Below are 5,000 nucleotides of genomic sequence, written 5' to 3'. Positions count from 1 at the left end.
TCTTTCACCCCCGGGATGGTTTCTTAGCCCTGCGCAGACCCTGCGCCCAGCCCTTTTGAAAGAGGGCGGCTGCGGCCTGTGACTGGTTGCTGAACCACACCTGTGGGTATAAGGGCCGCCCCCAGCCCTTGCACTGCTCCTGCTGGAATATGAAGTTCTCTTAAGAGAAGGCAAAAAGTGAAGAAAAAGGCCGAGCGTGGAGTAGTGCAAAGAGCTGTCGGCAGCCAGGCTGCAAAGTAGAAGAGGAGTAAGTGAGAAGCTCGTCTCTGCCTACGGCCACACCACCCTGAACACGCCCGATCTTGTCTGATCTCGGAAGCTAAGCAGGGTCGGGCCTGGTTAGTACTTGGATGGGAGATCGCCTGGGAATACCAGGTGCTGTAGGCTTTTGCTTTTCCTCACTTCCACCAGCAGGGGGTCACTCTCCTCTATGCCATTTTTACATTCACTTTTTACACTGCACACTTGCTTCTTTTACATTCGCTTTCTCTCTTGCACTCTTTAGTCCTTGCAAAATCCTAGTATTCTCATTCGTATCGCTATCACTCTTAGCAGCTGCAGCTGCAGCCGCAGCGGGCGTGGTGGCCACCAGCGTTGTGGCTTTTTACTTTTAATAATAGCAGGCTTCATTTCCATAGCATCTGGGCCTCCCGCCGGGCTGGAGGCCATAGCTAGTAACCTGCAGACCAATTTACAGGGCAACACAGGCTGAACATCTTTGCAGGCAACACGCCCTAGGAAAAGAGAAGCCGACTGAAAAGCAGCTTTGCTTCCAGGCACGGGCAACCATCTCACCTTCTTCCTTAGCCGACTCCTGGACAACGGGCTCCGGCCCAGCTTGCTCTTTCTTTCACCCCCGGGATGGTTTCTTAGCCCTGCGCAGACCCTGCGCCCAGCCCTTTTGAAAGAGGGCGGCTGCGGCCTGTGACTGGTTGCTGAACCACACCTGTGGGTATAAGGGCCGCCCCCAGCCCTTGCACTGCTCCTGCTGGAATATGAAGTTCTCTTAAGAGAAGGCAAAAAGTGAAGAAAAAGGCCGAGCGTGGAGTAGTGCAAAGAGCTGTCGGCAGCCAGGCTGCAAAGTAGAAGAGGAGTAAGTGAGAAGCTTGTCTCTGCCTACGGCCACACCACCCTGATCACGCCCGATCTTGTCTGATCTCGGAAGCTAAGCAGGGTCGGGCCTGGTTAGTACTTGGATGGGAGACTGCCTGGGAATACCAGGTGCTGTAGGCTTTTGCTTTTCCTCACTTCCACCAGCAGGGGGTCACTCTCCTCTATGCCATTTTTACATTCACTTTTTACACTGCACACTTGCTTCTTTTACATTCGCTTTCTCTCTTGCACTCTTTAGTCCTTGCAAAATCCTAGTATTCTCATTCGTACCGCTATCACTCTTAGCAGCTGCAGCCGCAGCCTGCATGGTGGCCACCAGCGTTGTGGCTTTTTACTTTTAATAATAGCAGGCTTCATTTCCATAGCATCTGGGCCTCCCACCGGGCTGGAGGCCATAGCTAGTAACCTGCAGACCAATTTACAGGGCAACACAGGCTGAACATCTTTGCAGGTAACGCGCCCTAGGAAAAGAGAAGCCGACTGAAAAGCAGCTTCGCTTCCAGGCAGGGGCAACCATCTCACTTTCTTCCTTAGCCGACTCCTGGACAACGGGCTCCGGCCCAGCTTGCTCTTTCTTTTACCCCGGGATGGTTTCTTAGCCCTGCGCAGACCCTGAGCCCAGCCCTTTTGAAAGAGTACGGCTGCGCCCTATGACTGGTTGCTGAACCACACCTGTGGGTATAAGGGCCGCCCCCAGCCCTTGCACTGCTCCTGCTGGAATATGAAGTTCCCTTAAGAGAAGGCAAAAAGTGAAGAAAAAGGCCTAGCATGGAGTAGTGCAAAAAGCTGCCGGCAGCCAGGCTGCAAAGTAGAAGAGGAGTAAGTGAGAGACCTGTCTCTGCCTACGGCCACACCACCCTGAACACGCCATATCTCGTCTGATCTCGGAAGCTAAGCAGGGTCGGGCCTGGTTAGTACTTGGATGGGAGACCGCCTGGGAATACCAGGTGCTGTAGGCTTTTGCTTTTCCTCACTTCCACCAGCAGGGGGTCACTCTCCTCTACGCCATTTTTACATTCACTTTTTACACTGCACACTTGCTTCTTTTACATTCGCTTTCTCTCTTGCACTCTTTAGTCCTTGCAAAATCCTAGTATTCTCATTCGTATCGCTTTCACTCTTAGCAGCTGCAGCCGCGGCCGCAGCGGGCGTGGTGGCCACCAGCGTTGTGGCTTTTTACTTTTAATAATAGCAGGCTTCATTTCCATAGCATCTGGGCCTCCCGCCGGGCTGGAGGCCATAGCTAGTAACCTGCAGACCAATTTACAGGGCAACACAGGCTGAACATCTTTGCAGGCAACGCGCCCTAGGAAAAGAGAAGCCAACTGAAAAGCAGCTTCGCTTCCAGGCACGGGCAACCATCTCACCTTCTTCCTTAGCCGACTCCTGGACAACGGGCTCCGGCCCAGCTTGCTCTTTCACCCCCGGGATGGTTTCTTAGCCCTGCGCAGACCCTGCGCCCAGCCCTTTTGAAAGAGGGCGGCTGCGGCCTGTGACTGGTTGCTGAACCACACCTGTGGGTATAAGGGCCGCCCCCAGCCCTTGCACTGCTCCTGCTGGAATATGAAGTTCTCTTAAGAGAAGGCAAAAAGTGAAGAAAAAGGCCGAGCGTGGAGTAGTGCAAAGAGCTGTCGGCAGCCAGGCTGCAAAGTAGAAGAGGAGTAAGTGAGAAGCTCGTCTCTGCCTACGGCCACACCACCCTGAACACGCCCGATCTTGTCTGATCTCGGAAGCTAAGCAGGGTCGGGCCTGGTTAGTACTTGGATGGGAGATCGCCTGGGAATACCAGGTGCTGTAGGCTTTTGCTTTTCCTCACTTCCACCAGCAGGGGGTCACTCTCCTCTATGCCATTTTTACATTCACTTTTTACACTGCACACTTGCTTCTTTTACATTCGCTTTCTCTCTTGCACTCTTTAGTCCTTGCAAAATCCTAGTATTCTCATTCGTATCGCTATCACTCTTAGCAGCTGCAGCTGCAGCCGCAGCGGGCGTGGTGGCCACCAGCGTTGTGGCTTTTTACTTTTAATAATAGCAGGCTTCATTTCCATAGCATCTGGGCCTCCCGCCGGGCTGGAGGCCATAGCTAGTAACCTGCAGACCAATTTACAGGGCAACACAGGCTGAACATCTTTGCAGGCAACACGCCCTAGAAAAAGAGAAGCCGACTGAAAAGCAGCTTTGCTTCCAGGCACGGGCAACCATCTCACCTTCTTCCTTAGCCGACTCCTGGACAACGGGCTCCGGCCCAGCTTGCTCTTTCTTTCACCCCCGGGATGGTTTCTTAGCCCTGCGCAGACCCTGCGCCCAGCCCTTTTGAAAGAGGGCGGCTGCGGCCTGTGACTGGTTGCTGAACCACACCTGTGGGTATAAGGGCCGCCCCCAGCCCTTGCACTGCTCCTGCTGGAATATGAAGTTCCCTTAAGAGAAGGCAAAAAGTGAAGAAAAAGGCTTAGCGTGGAGTAGTGCAAAGAGCTGCCGGCAGCCAGGCTGCAAAGTAGAAGAGGAGTAATTGAGAGGCCTGTCTCTGCCTACGGCCACACCACCCTGAACATGCCCGATCTCGGAAGCTAAGCAGGGTCGGGCCTGGTTAGTACTTGGATGGGAGACCGCCTGGGAATACCAGGTGCTGTAGGCTTTTGCTTTTCCTCACTTCCACCAGCAGGGGGTCACTCTCCTCTATGCCATTTTTACATTCACTTTTTACACTGCACACTTGCTTCTTTTACATTCGCTTTCTCTCTTGCACTCTTTAGTCCTTGCAAAATCCTAGTATTCTCATTCGTACCGCTATCACTCTTAGCAGCTGCAGCCGCAGCGGGCATGGTGGCCACCAGCGTTGTGGCTTTTTACTTTTAATAATAGCAGGCTTCATTTCCATAGCATCTGGGCCTCCCGCCGGGCTGGAGGCCATAGCTAGTAACCTGCAGACCAATTTACAGGGCAACACAGGCTGAACATCTTTGCAGGCAACGCGCCCTAGGAAAAGAGAAGCCGACTGAAAAGCAGCTTCGCTTCCAGGCACGGGCAACCATCTCACCTTCTTCCTCAGCCGACTCCTGGACAACGGGCTCCGGCCCAGCTTGCTCTTTCTTTCACCCCCGGGATGGTTTCTTAGCCCTGCGCAGACCCTGCGCCCAGCCCTTTTGAAAGAGGGCGGCTGCGGCCTGTGACTGATTGCTGAACCACACCTGTGGGTATAAGGGCCGCCCCCAGCCCTTGCACTGCTCCTGCTGGAATATGAAGTTCAGTTAAGAGAAGGCAAAAAGTTAAGTAAAAGGCCTAGCTTGGAGTAGTGCAAAGAGCTGCCGGCAGCCAGGCTGCAAAGTAGAAGAGGAGTAAGTGAGAGGCTTGTCTCTGCCTACAGCCACACCACCCTGAACACGCCCGATCTCGTCTGATCTCGGAAGCTAAGCAGGGTCGGGCCTGGTTAGTACTTGGATGGGAGACCGCCTGGGAATACCAGGTGCTGTAGGCTTTTGCTTTTCCTCACTTCCACCAGCAGGGGGTCACTCTCCTCTATGCCATTTTTACATTCACTTTTTACACTGGACACTTGCTTCTTTTACATTCGCTTTCTCTCTTGCACTCTTTAGTCCTTGCAAAATCCTAGTATTCTCATTCGTACCTCTATCACTCTTAGCAGCTGCAGCCGCAGCGGGCGTGGTGGCCACCAGCGTTGTGGCTTTTTACTTTTAATAATAGCAGGCTTCATTTCCATAGCATCTGGGCCTCCCGCCGGGCTGGAGGCCATAGCTAGTAACCTGCAGACCAATTTACAGGGCAACACAGGCTGAACATCTTTGCAGGCAACGCGCCCTAGGAAAAGAGAAGCCGACTGAAAAGCAGCTTCGCTTCCAGGCACGGGCAACCATCTCACCTTCTTCC

General features: G+C 53.4%; 5 non-coding genes and 1 pseudogene across 5 annotated transcripts; all 6 read left to right on the top strand.

Annotated features, from left to right (window-relative positions):
* Positions 1–268: 268 nt before the first annotated feature.
* Positions 269–387, top strand: LOC142201994 (5S ribosomal RNA). Its single transcript, XR_012715874.1, has one exon. It is a non-coding gene; the product is annotated as a 5S ribosomal RNA (ribosomal RNA).
* Positions 388–1,114: 727 nt separating this feature from the next.
* LOC142202054 (5S ribosomal RNA) lies at positions 1,115–1,233 on the top strand. Its single transcript, XR_012715932.1, has one exon. It is a non-coding gene; the product is annotated as a 5S ribosomal RNA (ribosomal RNA).
* Positions 1,234–1,953: 720 nt separating this feature from the next.
* On the top strand, positions 1,954–2,072 carry LOC142202112 (5S ribosomal RNA). The gene has a single exon (XR_012715988.1). It is a non-coding gene; the product is annotated as a 5S ribosomal RNA (ribosomal RNA).
* A 723-nt stretch (positions 2,073–2,795) lies between these two features.
* LOC142201993 (5S ribosomal RNA) lies at positions 2,796–2,914 on the top strand. Its single transcript, XR_012715873.1, has one exon. It is a non-coding gene; the product is annotated as a 5S ribosomal RNA (ribosomal RNA).
* A 727-nt stretch (positions 2,915–3,641) lies between these two features.
* LOC142201418 (5S ribosomal RNA) lies at positions 3,642–3,750 on the top strand (annotated as a pseudogene).
* Positions 3,751–4,471: 721 nt separating this feature from the next.
* Positions 4,472–4,590, top strand: LOC142201468 (5S ribosomal RNA). Its single transcript, XR_012715527.1, has one exon. It is a non-coding gene; the product is annotated as a 5S ribosomal RNA (ribosomal RNA).
* The last annotated feature ends 410 nt before the right edge of the window (positions 4,591–5,000 follow it).

Source organism: Leptodactylus fuscus, chromosome 4 (assembly GCF_031893055.1).
Source record: "Leptodactylus fuscus isolate aLepFus1 chromosome 4, aLepFus1.hap2, whole genome shotgun sequence".
In the NCBI taxonomy this organism is placed as follows: Eukaryota; Metazoa; Chordata; class Amphibia; order Anura; family Leptodactylidae; genus Leptodactylus; species Leptodactylus fuscus.
The sequence above is the reverse complement of the archived record's forward strand: the minus strand, read 5'-3'. Positions and strand labels throughout refer to the sequence as shown.